General features: G+C 43.4%; 1 long non-coding RNA gene across 1 annotated transcript; it reads right to left on the reverse strand.

The window, feature by feature from the left end:
• Positions 1 to 2,431: 2,431 nt before the first annotated feature.
• LOC105992260 lies at positions 2,432 to 13,776 on the reverse strand. Its single transcript, XR_001175390.1, has 3 exons — positions 13,661 to 13,776; positions 4,328 to 4,481; positions 2,432 to 2,555 (listed from the first exon to the last, which is right to left on the reverse strand). It is a non-coding gene; the product is annotated as an uncharacterized LOC105992260 (long non-coding RNA).
• Positions 13,777 to 15,248: the final 1,472 nt, after the last annotated feature.

The following is a 15,248-nucleotide window of genomic DNA, read 5'->3' on the forward strand; positions in this document are numbered from 1 at the left end:
CCTCACGCTCTTGCTAGGCTTTTTTTGGCTCGAGGCTGGTGCTCTACTCTCTACCATTTCTACCCACCCCTACTTCTTACTTTCTGCTGGCTAATTGGAGATAAGAGTCTCACGGGCATTTCTGCCTAGGCTGACTTGGAATCTTGATCCTCAGATCTCCTCCCCCTGAGTGGCTAAGATGACAGGTGTGAGCCACAGGTACTGGGCAGTCTTTTTGGCTGTGCATTTCTCTTTGCCTTTTGTAACTTGCTCTGCCTTGACTATTTTCCCTCTGGTTTTACTGACAGGATAACCCCTTCTCATCTTCTCGAGTGTCATCTCTGAGAAGTTTCCCCGGACTCTCTCCTCTGCTATACATGCTGGCTTGCCTGCCCTTGATTTCACACCAGGGCCTTTGTACCTCCTGCTTCATTCATGTGAAAGACTCTTCTCCCACACAGGCTCTTGCGGGTACTGTTTGTATCCTTGGTTTTGGTTCAGGTTAGATGTCATTTCCTGAAAATCCCACTTCTCTCTGAGGTGAAGTAGTCGTGTGTTGTCTGGGGCCTTTGATTTTTTTTTTAATCTCTGTATCACCTGGCATCATCTGTGATTATTCTATTCACCTATCTGCCTAGGCTTGTTTCTGTTTCCCCCAGCTAAGATGTAATCTCTGGAATATGTTAGGCAGACAATAGAGACTTTGACGGATAAAAATATGTAAGGAGGCCAGGCATTGGTGGCTTGTACCTGTGGCCTCTGCTACTCAGGAGGTTGAGACATGAGGATCCTGGTTCAAAGCCAGGCAGGGCAAAAAAGTCAATGAGATGCTCACCACCAGTTAACCAGCAGAAAGACAGAAGTGGAGCTGTAGTTCAAGTTGTAAAGCACTAGTCTTGAGCAAAATAAACTCAGGGACAATGTTCAGGCCCTGAGTTCAAGTCCCAGGAATGGCAAATGCACACAGAAAAGCAAGAATAATTTACTATGTGCAAGTTATTGAATAAGCTACGTGACTTAAGAAAAAGTATAAAACAACATAGCCAACTGGCAGTAATGTATGTATACTTAATCATGGAGCTCTGAACAAGGAATTAATTAACTGGAACTTGCTGGAAAGACTTGTCTGAGTGTTATTTCTAGACCTACATGTTGAAAAGTAAGTAAGCGTTACTGTATAGTAAAGAGAAAAAAGGTGAATTTCAGATAGAGACTAGCAACAAAGCTCAGAAGCCAGGCCTGGCTACTCAGGGGGCTGAGATCTGAGGATCATGTTTCTATGCCAATCCTGGACAGGAAAGTCCATGAGATTCTCATCTCCATTAAACCACCAAAAAGTTGGAAGTGGACTTGTGGCTCCAAGAGTAGATAGAGTGCTAGCATTGAATGAAAAAGCTAAGCGACAAGTCAGAAGCCCTGATTTCAAGCCTCAGCACCAGCCTTTAGGAAAAATCATCATAGAGAACATAATCTTTAAGAAAAATATCATGGAGCAGGGTGCTGGTAACTCAGACCTGTAATCCTAGATACTCAGAGGGCTGAAATCTGAGGATCAGGGTTCAAAGCCAGCCAGGGCAGGAATGGCCTTGAGATTTCTATCTCCAATGAAACACTAAAAACTGGAAGTGTATCTGTGGCTCAGAGTAGTCTAGAGGGCTAGCCTTGAACAAAAAATAGCTCAGTGACAGTGACCAGCACCCATGGCCAACAAAATAATATAATATTGAGACAAGACTCATCTATAAATCTATATCATACATAGAAGCATCCTATTTTTTAAGAGAAATTGACATGATTCTAAAATTTATATGGAGATACAAAGCACCTACACTGCAAAGCAAACTTGAAAAAAATGGAAATATTTCTACTGTAGGATTTCAAGACTTGCTATTATAAAGCTACAATCTCTGTGTTACTGGCATAAACATCAACAAGCATATTTCAGAATTGAGAGCTCAAAAATAGATCCACATTTAGAGACAGAAAAGTCAAATCCAGGCAATGGTTATATGGATTATTACTATAAAATTGTGTGTGTGTGTGTGTGTGTGTGTGTGTGTGTGTTCACACACCTGCTTGGGGCTTGAATTCAGGGCCTGGTGCTGTCTGTTAGCTTTTTTGCTCATAACTGATACTCTTCCACTTGTGGCTTTTTCGGTGATCAGTTGGAAATAAGAGTCACAGACTTTCCTGCCCAGGCTGGCTTTAAACCACAATTCTCATTTATTTCTTGGTCCAGCTTTCCTTGGGATGCATCAAATTGGGCTACACCAAATCACAGATCAGGTAGGAGGAAAGCACTTAGATTTACTATGAGTTTGTATAAGATTTCTTTCTTTCTTTCTTTTCCTTTCTTCCTTCCTTCCTTCTTTCCTTCCTTCCATCTCTCCTTCTTTCTTTCCTTTTTTGGTCAGTTGTGAAGATTGAACTCAGGGCCTGTGTCTCACGGGAACTTTCCTGCCCAGGCTGGCCTCGAACCACGATCCTCAGATCTCAGCCTCCTCAGTAGCTAGGATGACAGGTGGGATCCACTGGCTCCTGGTTAAGATTTTCTCAGGCAACTTGAAGATGTTTACCTATAAATAGAAATTGCTATTTGAATGCATTTCTCATGAAGAAAACCTTTTTGTAAGATCATTTTTATTTCTAACCGTGAAGGCTTTAACTTTTTCTCAAATGAAGCAAGGAACAGACCTCATAGGCACATTTTGCAAAATAAATAACGATGAATTTGGTTTATGTTTCTCAGTAGGAAAAAAATCAAGCAAATATTGAATATAAAATAGTAGCGTCAACAGAGAGAGTTGCATAAATGATCTGGCTATAAAACCGTAACCGCTGTCTCCCAGGTGTGAAAATGTCTCTTTTATGAAACACAAACAAGAGTTCATTTGCGGATTGTGTTTTGCTAGTCTGCGGTGCTCTTTCCCCCCTGTTTGTGTTCCAGTTTCCGTTTCATAACGGCAGAACTATTTGCAAAGGTGTAATGGCAGATGATATCATCGATTTGGGCGCAGGAATGGCTCACCATCTATAGAAAGAAAACACAGGCAAGCCTCCGCTTCACCCTGAAAGGCAAAGTCACCTCTGCACGAAACTTCCCAGATAATCCTTCTTGAAATGCAACGTGAGTTATGTAGGGGATGCCAGGTCCTTATGAAGATTATATGGCTACTTCTGATCTCTAACTCTTCTTTCCCTTCCGTGTCTCCCTCCCTCCCTTCTTCCTTTCTTCCCTCCTTTCCTTTGTTCCTTCATTCTTCCATCCTTCCTTCCCTCTCTCCTTCCCTCCGTCCCTCCCTCTCTTTTCTCTTTTCCTTTTTCTCTGGTTCTTTTCCCTCTCTCCTGCTCACCTTCTCTTTCTCTTTTCCTTTCTTTCTTTCTTATTTCTTCCTTTTTCTCTGTCTTTGTTCCTTCCTTCCTTTTTCCTCTCTCCTTCTCTCTGTCTTCCCCTCTTCCCTCCCCTCTCTTCTCTTTCTTTTTCTCTTTCCCTCCTTCCTGATCTTTCTTTCTTTGTTTCTTCATTCCTTTCCTCTCTCCTTCCCTCTATCCCTTTCTGTCTTCCCTCCCCTCTTCTCTTCTTTTTCTTTTCTTCTTTGTTCCTCCTTCCTGCTCTTCCTTTCTCTTTCTTTCCCTCCCTCCCTTTCTTTCTTCCTCCTTCCTTCTTTTCTTCAAGATCTGTTTTGATTTGGACGACTTTTAGAAATATCTCTCTCAATAGCTTGAACTGTCTAAGCCGGCTCAGAAAAGCCTCTACTCTTCATGAAGATCTTACCGGCCTTGCCCAGCATTACCACCCCAGAGTTTTGTCTATTGCTTGATATAAAAATATATAGGGCTGGGCAGGTGGCTCAGTGGTAGAGTGCTTGCCTGGTATGCATGAGGCCCTGGGTTCAATTTCTCAGCATCACATAAGCAAAAAAAGCCGGAAGTGGCGCTGTGGCTCAAGTGGTAGAGCACTTGCCATGAGCTGAAGAGCTGAGGGACAGCGCCCAGTCCCCAAGCATATATATATATATATATATATATATATATATATATATATATATGAATAGTAAGTATTATCTGAACATATAAATGAGTGAGTAAATGTAGCCATGATGCTAGAAAACAATGAATGTTCATTTGCTTAAATGCTAAATTAGATGCATGGGTCTAAAACATTCTACGCCCTGCTCAGTAAAGGCACATTATAGTTATTATACATGAAGGGAACCATGCAGCCTATGTTTCTTTGGGCCTGGCTTACTTCACTTAATATAATTTTTCCAAGTATTTCCATTTCCTTATGAATGGGGCAATGCCATTCTTTCTGATGGAAGCATAGAATTCCCTTATGTACATATACCACGTTTTCTTGATCCATTTGTCTGTTGAGGGGCGTCTGAGTTGATTCCAGCTCTTGGCTATGTTTAAACAATGCTGCAATGAGCATGGTTGTGCTGGTGGCTTTAGCTGGTTTTGCATTCTGTGCTTATTTTCTTTCCATACAGCTTGTAAGTCTGAAGGATAAAGTTGGAAAGTGGTGAGTGGGGGTGTAGTCTTTGTCTGTGGTCACATGGAGAACTTTCAAACACAACTGCTGTCATTTGATTGAACAGTTGTTAATATCTGGGTCTGGATAGCCAAACTCCAGACAGTGGATTAATTCTGTATACTGACATCAAAAAATTTCTTCTTTGGACATCAGATTCTTTGGTGGGAATACTTTGAAAACCTCAGGTCAAGTGACAGAGGAGACAAGAAATGCTTTTATTAGCATTTATTATGAAAGAAGTTATTATAAAGGCTGAGTTTAAAATAAAAGAAAGAAATCAAAGTGAATTATTTCTCCATGGGAGATTCTAAGCATTTGCTATGAGTGAAGTCCTTAAATGAAACATTCTCTGAAATTCAGCATTTGAAATTCTTTTTTTTTTTTCTTTTTTGTCGGTCATGGGGCTTGAACTTTGGGCTTGAGCGCTGGCCCTCAGCTCTTCAGCTCAAGGCTAGTGCCCTACCACTTGAGCCACAGCGTCACTTCTAGTTTTCTGGTGGTTTATTGGAGATAAGAGTTTCACGGACTTTCTTGCCCGGCCTGGCTTTGGACTGTGATCCTCAGATCTCAGCCTCCTGAGTAGCTAGGATTATAGGCGTGAGCCACCGGCACCTGGCGTGAAATGCTTTTGTGTGTGTGTGTGTGTGTGTGTGTGTGTGTGTGTGTGTGTGCCAATCCTGAGGCTTGAACTCACAAACTAGGCAGCTTTTTTGCTGAATGCTACCACTCTACCACATCTGGCTTTTTGGTAATTAACTGGATATAAGAGTCTTGTGGACTTTCCTGCTTGAGCTGGCTTTGAACTGCAGTCCTCAGATTTCAACCTTCTGAGTAGCTGGGATTATGGCTGTGAGCCACCAGTCCCTGGCAGCGCATACTGTATCATTCTATTTCTTGATATTATTCTTTTTGCAATGACAACAATAACTAAAAATAACATTTGCTTAAAAGAACTTTCAGCTATACATCAGAAGCCAGACGTACCCTAATTTAAGTGAGATATTTTTGTGTCTGTGAGCTGGTCCTTGGCTTGAACTCAGGGCCTGGGCTCTGAGTGTCTTTGGCTCAAGGCTAGCGTTCTACAGCTGAAACCATAGCTCCACTTCTGGCTTTTTCTAGGTAATTGGAAAGAATCACCAACTTTCCTGCCCAGGCTGGCTTTGAACCGCGATCCTCATATCTCAGCCCCTTCAATAGCAAAGATTACAGGCGTGAGCCACCAGCACCTGACTCAATTATTCAAATTCTTCATTTAAAGTAGTGCTTCTGGCTTTGCAATTCTTTTTTTTTTCCAGTCCTGGGGCTTGAACTAGAGGCCTGGGCACTGTCCCTGAGCTTCTTTTGCTCAAGGTGAGCACGCTACACTTGAGCCACAGCACCACTTCCGGCTTTTTCTGTTTATCTGGTACAGAGGAATCGAACCCAGGACTTCATACATACAAGGCAAGCACTCTACCACTAAGCCACATTCCCCACACTCTGACTTTGCAATTTTCACCTTGACTTTTCTGATGAACCTTCATATACTTAGCTCTGAAGCCGTATCAATGAACATTGCAGGGTCAAAGTTTCAAAGAAAAGGAAATAGCTCAGTCATCTGTTTTCACTTTTGATGCTGGGCTGGTCTAGACAGGATGAGTTCATTGGAACGGAGCTTTCTGCTGATAGCCATTCTGCCCTGGGAACTCTGTTTCCACTGTGGAAATGAGACGCTACTATTTTCATGGATGTGGGCAGCGTTTTCGTACTTCACAGTTCACAGAAATAACAACATACAATCCTGCTGTACACTATAGATTTCAAATGTCTTGACATTTCTCAGTGGTCCTCTGGAAGACATTTGACATCAGGCTGGAGAAATGAGGTCCTTTCAAGTCACGTTTAAGTCCTTCCTTATGCAATATAATAGACATACAATAAGGTGTTCACAGCCCAAGGGCTTAAGATAACTGCTTGTGGGTCAGGCCCTGGTGGCTCACGCCTGTAATCTCAGCTACTCTGCAGGCTGCGCTCTGAGGATCAGAGTTAGAAGTCAGCCCAGGCAGGAAAGATCATGAGACTTTATTTCCAGTTAGCTAACAAAAAGCCAGACGTGGTGCTGTGGCTAAGTGGTAGAGTGCTTGAGCAAAGTATTTTGCTCAGGGACAGTGCACAGGCCCAAAGTTCAAGACCCAGTATTGGTACACACACACACACACACACACACACACTATTCCTTTTGGACTTCACACTTCCTGAGTTTTCATTATATAAAACATTATTCCAAAATTTAACAGCATAAAGCTACAGATTTTTATCACAGTTTTCTGGATAACTGCCACCAAAACTGGATTGCTTTAACTCCTTGAGTTGTTTGTTGCTTAGGGTTCTGGTCCTAGTGAGGTTTCCTGTAGTATTAGCAGGTCCACTGCTTTGTCATTTCTAATACCTTCATCTGTTCTCTCTCTCTCTCTCTCCCTCTCCCTCCCTCCCTCCTTCTCCCTCTCCCTTCGTCCTTCCCTCCCTCCCTCCCTCCCTCCCTCCCTTCCTTCCTTCCTTCCTTCCTTCCTTCCTTCCTTCCTTCCTTCCTTCCTTCCTTCCTTCCTTCCTTCTTTTTGGTCTTTTTGGTAGTTTAGTGAAGATAACAGTCTCATAGATTTTCTTCCCTAAGCTGGCTTCAAACTGTGATCCTCGGATCTCAGTCTCCTGTTTAGCTAGGATAACAGGTCTGAGCCACCAGTGCCTGGTGCAATTACATTCATTTTTCAAATGTGATTTCTGATTCATTCAATGCATGATAATAAAAAAGATAATTCTTGGGAAAAATGAGAAAATGACTATAACATACATTCCATTACAGGTACAGAGCGTATCCTCCTAGGACCAGTAGTAGATTTGAAAGGGCATACTTTCAAAAGTGACTTATACCGGTTAATCCTAGCTACTCAGGAGGCTGAGAGTCGAGGATCGTGGTTTGAGGTTAGCCCATGCAGACAAATTTGTGATACTCTTATCTCTAGTGAACCAGCAAAAAGTCAGAAGTAAAGGGATGGCTCATGCGGCAGAGCACCAGCCTTGAGTTGAAAAAGCCAAGCAAGAGCACAAGGCCCTGAGGCTCTTCTTGTAGTTTGAACATGGACGCAGTGTGTGTTGTAAGCAAGTGAAGTTTGAGAGGGATGGCGGCTGCCATTGCTCTAGGCTGCGAGTGTAAATCACAGACGTGACTTTGTGGTTAGTAGCTTGAGTCCAGGGAGACAGAAATACATACATACAAACAAGGAGGCTCAGCCCTGCTGGACATTTACAGCCCGACCCCTGCTGAGCAAATACCATCGATATTTATGGTGCATGTGTGTATAAAATATATGGTGGTATATTTTTATTTATAAATACAATGAACGTGCTTGACTTCCACAAACATTCTTGGTAGGTGTTGGGTTTTTTTCTCCTCACGGGCCTGGATTGTTCCTTGCTTCTTTTTAGTAAAAGATGTTACCATCTTTGAGATCCTTCAGTGTACTTTTCTCTTGGATAAAATGGCTTTGGGTGGTTGGAGACATGGGTGCTTTTGTGTGTGGCTGTCATTTTTCAGGGGTAGGTAGCTGGCCTATAAAAACATGTCTGGGGGCTGGGCAGGTGGCTCAGTGGTAGAGCGCTCGCCTAGCATGCATGAAGCCCTGGGTTTGATTCCTCAGTAACCACATACACAGAAAAAGCCAGAAGTGGTGGCGTGGCTCAAATGGTAGAGCATTAGCCTTGAGCACAGAGAGGCTCAGGGACAGCGCTCAGGCCCTCAGTTCAAGCCCCAGGACTGAAAAAAAAAAGTCTGTGGGATCAATCTTGACAGATTTTAGCAAAAGAATATATTTAGTAATAGCTGCATATTTCACACACAGATAGGTCCTGGGGCTTGAACTCAGGTCCTGGGCACTGTCCCTGAGCTCCTTTTGCTCTACAAGGTAATTGTTTTATTTTATCTTTATTTGGTTCAAGTTCTAGGACTTGAACTCAGGGTCTAGGCGCTGTCCCTGAGCTTTATATGCTCAAGACTAGCGCTCTACCACTTGAGCCACAGCGCCACTTCGAGCTTATTTGCTAGTTCATTGGAGATACAAGTCTTAAGGACTTTCTTGCCTGGGCTGGCTTTGAACCGTGTTCCTCAGGTCTCAGCCTCCTGAATAGCTAGATGACAGGCGTGAGCCACCAATGCAATTTTAATTTAGAAAAAAAGCTGAGTATTACACATGTTTTGTTCAGAACTATTGCTATTAGTTGCTTAAGGAAGAGGACACTCATGGATTAAATGACTACAATTAAAATGAGCCAGGTTGACTATGGCTCATACCTGTCGACCTAGCTCCTTAGAAGGCTGAGATCTGAGGGTCCAGGTTCGAAGCCAGTCAGAGCAAGGAAAGTCCATGAAACACATCTCCAATGAATCATCAGAATACTGGTAGTGGAGCTGTGGCTCGAGTGGTAGAGCACCAGCCATTAGTGACAAAGCTAAAAGACAGCACCCAGGCCCTGAGTTCAAGCCCTAGTACTGACATCCACACAAAAGCATCTTAGGGAATGGCAGATCGAGCACTTTATGGCTTAGATGCTGTGATTTGTCTGTTTTGGTTTGTTGAACTGGGTTTTGAACTCAAGCCGAGTACTTGGTTGACTTTCTTGCTCTACTGGTGCTCTACCACCAGAACCACACATCCAGCCCAGGTTTTGGCTGGTGATTTTAGTTATGGCGTCTCATGGACTTTTCTGCTTGGAACTGGTCTTAAATTAAGACCCTCCAGATCTTAACTCCCTGCGTAGCTTGGCTGGGATTACAGGAGTGAGGTGTTTTACCCAACCTCCAAGTTCCCCCCATTCAAAGCTATGAACCTATATAGTGACCTAAGACCTAGAAGATAGCAACTATTCCCTATTGTTAGGCGCCAGTGACTCACTCCTGTAATCCCAGCCACTCAGGAGGCTGAGATCCGAGGATCAAAGTTCAAAGCCAGTCTGAGCAGGAAAGTCTATGAGACTCGAATCTCCAAGTAGCACCCAACTTAGATTTCTTGCCTTTTTTGTGTGTGTGCTTGCTATTCTGTTTTACCAAGGAAAGATTTATTATTGGATGTGAATTTCTTGAAATGTTCACAGTTCTGTCTCTGGCCCTTCTAAATTCAGTTTACATCCGGGCAAAACATTTCATGGCCCACACAGTGGGATTTATTTCCTAACCTAGCAAACAAAGTTCTTGCTAAAGAACACAGACCACGTATTGTCCCCTACAAGGTTCTGGAACACGGTGGTATTCAATAAATACTAAATAATATACCCAATAAAACTAAATTACCACTCAATCCTTCAGGCTAATTTTATACCTTTGTGGAATGGATTTCATTTTCATAACCATGCAGAGAAAATAATTTAAATGCTACCAAATATTACAATCTCCTTCTTGGCTCCCATCTGGGTTAATTTTAAAACATGAGGAATATTATGATTATGGTGATTTTTTTCAATAAGAAGAGCAAATCAGAGACAGCGATTTTTTGGGCATTGATGATCACGCCTGTAATTCTAGCTACTCAGAGCCTTGAGGGAAAAAGCCAAGCAAGAGCTTGAGGCCTAGAGTTCAAGCATCATCTTTGTGACTGAAGAAAGAAGAGAAGCCTTCCCCCCCCCCTCTCTTTCTTAAGCCATTTAGCAAAACATTCAGAAAGTGCTCTGCTCTTACTTTAGATGATAGGCTAACAAATCTCTGTAGTCAGAACAATTCAGGCAGCCGATTCCTGCTCTCCTATCTAGATCCCCTGAAAAAAGTAGGAAAAAGGACTGTGTATCAGACACAGGGTTGCTATTCAAGAGAAAGTATAAGCTGGGCCCTGTGGCTCATAGCTATAACCCCAGCTACTCAGGAGGCTGAGATTTAAGGCTGGGAGTTGGAAGCTATGAGACTCTTATACCTAATCAGAAAAATGCTGGTGTGGTTCAGGTGGATAGAAAAGGTGAGCAAGAAATAAAGTCCTGAGTTCAAGCCCCAGTATCAGCACAAGAAAAAGAGAGAGAGAGAAAGAGACAGAGAGACACAGAGAAAGACAGACAGACACAGAGACAGAGAAAGAGAGGACAACAAGCAATTATTATCTTTGTTTTCTTTGGTGACAGTTTGGAGTATATCCTTCCTGACTTTTTTCTATTCTGAGCAAACTTAGAAAATACCCATGCGTCTTCTTATGCTCGGCATATTTCAGTATTTGAAGTGAAGTTGGGCTACAGTGCTGTATGGGTGTAGCTTGGTGGTAGAGTCTGTGGCTAAGCAAGCTCCGCTAGGGCCTGGGTTCCATTCCTGCCCCAACCAACCAGCTGACATGAACTGAATAGGTGGCAATCTTCCTGCTTTACAACAACAACAACAACAATAATAATATTTCCCAAAGGAAACTGGAGATACAGCTGGGAGCCAGTGGCTCACACCTGTAATCCTAGAGCTTCAGGAGGCTGAGATCTGAGGATCACAGTTCAAAGTCAGCCAGGGCAGGAAAGTCTGTGAGAATCTTATCTCCAATGAACCACCAGAAAACCAGAAGGGGAGCTGTGGCTCAAGTGCTAGAGCTCTAGTGTTGAGCACAAAAGCTCAGGGACAGGGCTCAGGCCCTGAGTTTAAGCCCCAGGACCTGCGCGCGCGCGCACACACACACACACACACACACCCCACACACACCCCACACACACCACACACACACACCACGCACAGACAGTTACATTCTAAAAGGAGTTAATGCCTTTACATTTTTAGGCCAAGTGTTAAAAAACGATCTGTAGCCAGGCACTGGTGGCTCACTACTTAGGATCTGAGGATCACAGTTGGAAGCTAGCCAGGGCAGGAAAGTCCTTGAGATTCTTAGCTCAAGTTAACCACTAAAAAGCCAGGAGTGGAGCCGTGGCTTAAGTGGTAGAGCAAAAACGTAAGGGGCAGGGTCTAGACATTGACTTCCAACCCCAGTACCAGCATACACATGCATGTGTGTGTGTGTGCGCTTGTGCACGCTCACACACACACACACACACACATTATCTGTAAGCTCTTATTGGCCAGTGGTTTTTATCTCCCAGGAGTTTGTGTCTTTGGTCAGTTTGATCTCATCTTCAGGAGCCAGAGCTGTTCTGGAGCTTGGGAAACAAGTCAGTGTTTCTGAAGGTAGAGGACTCTGCGGCTGGCCTTTGTGTAACTGTAGTATTTTCTCTGGGCCCCTATTCTTCGGAAATACTAAGTCAACAATACAGGTGTAAAATAGATCACATGATCAGAAATGAAGCATGTGGTTTGGTTTTCTTTTCCTGTTGAATTTCCCCTTCTAAGAGATACAAATCTCCCAGGAGCTCTTATTTCAAGTGATCAGACCTTCGTGTCCAGCTCAGGAGCTTTGTACTGCAGCGAAAGCGAAGAGACGCAGGCCAAGTGCCAATGGCTCATGCCAGTAAGCCTAGCTACTCAGAAAACTGAGACCTGAGGATGCAGGTTCAAAGCCACCCCTCGTAAACAAACCTGTGAGACTCTTTTCTACAGTCCACCAGCAAAAACATGCTGAAAATGGAGCTATGACTCAAGCAGGAGAGCACCAGCCTTGAATGAGGCCCTGAGTTCCAGGCCCAACACTGACACCAAAAGGAAAGAGAGAAACTTAGAAACACTGCTTTGTTTTTAAACCAATAATAATTCAGGAAAGGGAGCCGAGGTCACTAGCGGAAAAAAAGACTGAAATGTCAAAGCCCAGGTTTAGCTTTCCCCCACCCAGTGGGTTTTCTTTAACAGCTAAACTGACCTCACCCCTAGGGAAGACAGCTCACAAAAGTGCTACTATGATCGATTTTAGAGCTTTTGGTATTTACCTTCACTAAGTCACTTGTGGAGAAAACTCATAGCCACTGGAATATTTTTATTGACGCAGACTCTCCTCCCTTTCACGGCTGAAGAAAGGAGTTATTTTAGAACTACTCGAGCTAATATTTGTTGTCCTGAGCAGCTGCTGTTTCAAAAGATTCCAAGAAATAGCGTTTAAAATTGTAATGAGAGAAAGAAAGGGAGAGGGATTTTTTTTAAAAAACAACACTATTTTTTTTGTTGGTTTTAGAAATGTTAAGGTAGTTTAGGTGTTGTAGGAATGAAAAGGATAAACTGCCAAAAATCACAGACGTTAGTGTGAGTATCATGGATGACCCCTGTGGCCACATTTTTAAAAAAAATTCACCAAGTTAAAAATGATTGCCCAGCCAGGCACTGGTGGCTCACGCCTGTCATCCCAGCTACTCACGAGGCTGAGGTCTGAGGATTGTGGTTCAAAGCCAGCCCAGGAAGGAGGAAAGTGTATGAGACTCTTATTAGTAATGAACCACCAAGAAGCTGGGAGTGGAGCTGTAGCTCCAGCGGTAGAGCATTAGCTTTGAAGAGAAGCAGGCCCTGAGTTCAAGCCCGTGTCTTGGCACACAGAATAGAATTGTTTTGCTTTATAAAGTAGATTAGTGTTTTTCTGGGGCTGGGGTGGTTTAGGGGTGATCGGATGAGTCCAAGTCTTCTCTTTTGAGGTGACAAATACGTTCAAAGTTTAGAATAGGAAGCCGGTTGTATCATACCCTCTCAATTTATTAAAAGCTGTTGTATCCTGTAAATGGGTGAGTTTTGCGATGATCAAATCATCTCTCAAATGAAGTTTTTTTTTTTTTTTGGTCGGTCATGGGGCTTGAACTCTGGGCCTGGGCGCTGTCCCTCAGCTCTTCAGCTCAAGGCTAGCACTCTACCACTTGAGCCACAGCACCACTTCCGGCTTTTTTCTGTTTGCTTGTGTAGTGCTAAGGAATCGAACCCAGGGCCTCATGGATGCAAGGCAAGCGCTCTACCACTGAGCCACCTTCCCAGCCCCTCATTCTTCTTTATGTTCATTAATTGATGGTTGTTTTATAGCTGGGTTTGGTTTTTTCTTTTGTTTTGTTTTTTCTTTTGGCCATCTGACAAGAAAAAGAATGTTGACTAGATTTTGATGACTGACTATATATAAACATAATATAATATATATTATATATAATATATATACTATATATAAACATAATATAAACATTTTTAAGGAGAGAGAAGATTCCTTTTATTATACAAATATAAATACATTTATCTTTATTTACTTTATATTTTGTGCTGGTTCTGGGGCTTAAGCTCAGAGCCTGAGCAGTGTTCTTCAAGTTTCTTGCTCAAGGCTAGTGCTCTACCACTTGAACCACTGCTACATTTCCAGCTTTTGCTGGGGGTTGATTGGAGGTAGAGTCTTGTGGACTTTCCTGCCTGCACTGGCTTCAAACCTTGATCCTCAGCTCGCAGCCTCCTGAATAGCTAGGATTACAGGCGTGAGCCACTAGCACTGGACTTGCATTTTCCTTTTGGTGGCACTATTTAAAAGTGACATTAGACACAATTAAGTCAGAGAAGAGGAAAATGAAAGCCTGAATTAAGGCAAACTTAGGCTTTGGGAAAGAAACTTTTCTATGAAATGCTAAGTATAGGAAAATCTACTGATTTTATTTAGTCATGAGACATGACCATAAATCTTATGATGCTTGAAAACTCCCCAAGCCCCCACCCCAAGATGAAATGGGAAACATTAGATTAAAAAGCAAGTATTAAAGGCAGGTGCTGGTAGCTCACGCTTGTAGTCATAGCTAGTCAGAAGGCTGAGATCTGAGGAGGTTCAGAGCAGGCCTGGGTAGAAAAGTCTGCGTGACTGATCTCCAGTGAACCGCCAGAAAACTGGAAGTGGAGCTGTGGCTCAAGTGGTACAGCACCAGCCTGGAGCTGAAGAGCTCAGGGACAGCGCCCAGGCCCTGAGTTCAAGCCCCACAACTGACAAAAAAGGAAAAAAAGCAAATATTAAAATAAAAAGGAGAAATTGCCCCCTTCCCCTGAAAGGTTTTACTTCAAGCCTAAAATTGAACACGGGGTATAAGTTTAAAATTACACTTTTGGGGGTCAGTTCTAGGACTTGAACTCAATGCCGGCATGCTGTTCCTTAGTTTTTACACTGACGTCTAGAGCTCTACCACTTGAGCCACGGCTCCACTTCTGGCTTTTTGTGATTCACTGAAAATAAGTTTCAGGGACCTTCCTGCTCCAGCGGCCTCGATCTCAGCCCACGGAGTAGCTAGGATTACAGGTGTAAGCACCATGCCCGGCCTACTTTTGCCACCATAACCGTTACTTGGGCCCCCATGAATCAGTCTGTCAGACAACTATGTGATATTTTTATGTTTTGATTTTTTGGGTAAGGATTTCGAACTCAAGAGAGGAAACAAAAAATGACCCCCATTGTGACATGGGCGGGCAGGCCTCTGTGTTGAAGGATGCGTTCCTTGAGTGCTAGTTATAGCTTCCACCACAACTTCCATCGAGCTGTGACTTAACATAGCTCAGAGAAGCTGTCCAGGACCACGTCGGTCCCGGCTCGGGTCAGCCTGACACAGCAGCACAGACATTAAACCCAGCTGGCTGGAGCCTGCGGTGAATTCACTGAAAGGTGACACACGCATCTACGAAGCCATCTTCCCAAGACACACTGGCTGCGCAGACCACTGTGCAGACTCACCTTCAGTGGGAGATGCCTTTTATCTTCTTTCTTTTTTCTATTCATTATTTTGTGCAAGTCCTGAGGCTTGAACTCAAGGCCCAGGCCCAGGCCCTGAGCTTTGAACCCAAGGCCCAGGCCCAGGCCCTGAGCTTTGA

The sequence above is a fragment of the Dipodomys ordii genome, unplaced genomic scaffold, assembly GCF_000151885.1.
Source record: "Dipodomys ordii isolate 6190 unplaced genomic scaffold, Dord_2.0 Scaffold81, whole genome shotgun sequence".
Taxonomy (NCBI): Eukaryota; Metazoa; Chordata; class Mammalia; order Rodentia; family Heteromyidae; genus Dipodomys; species Dipodomys ordii.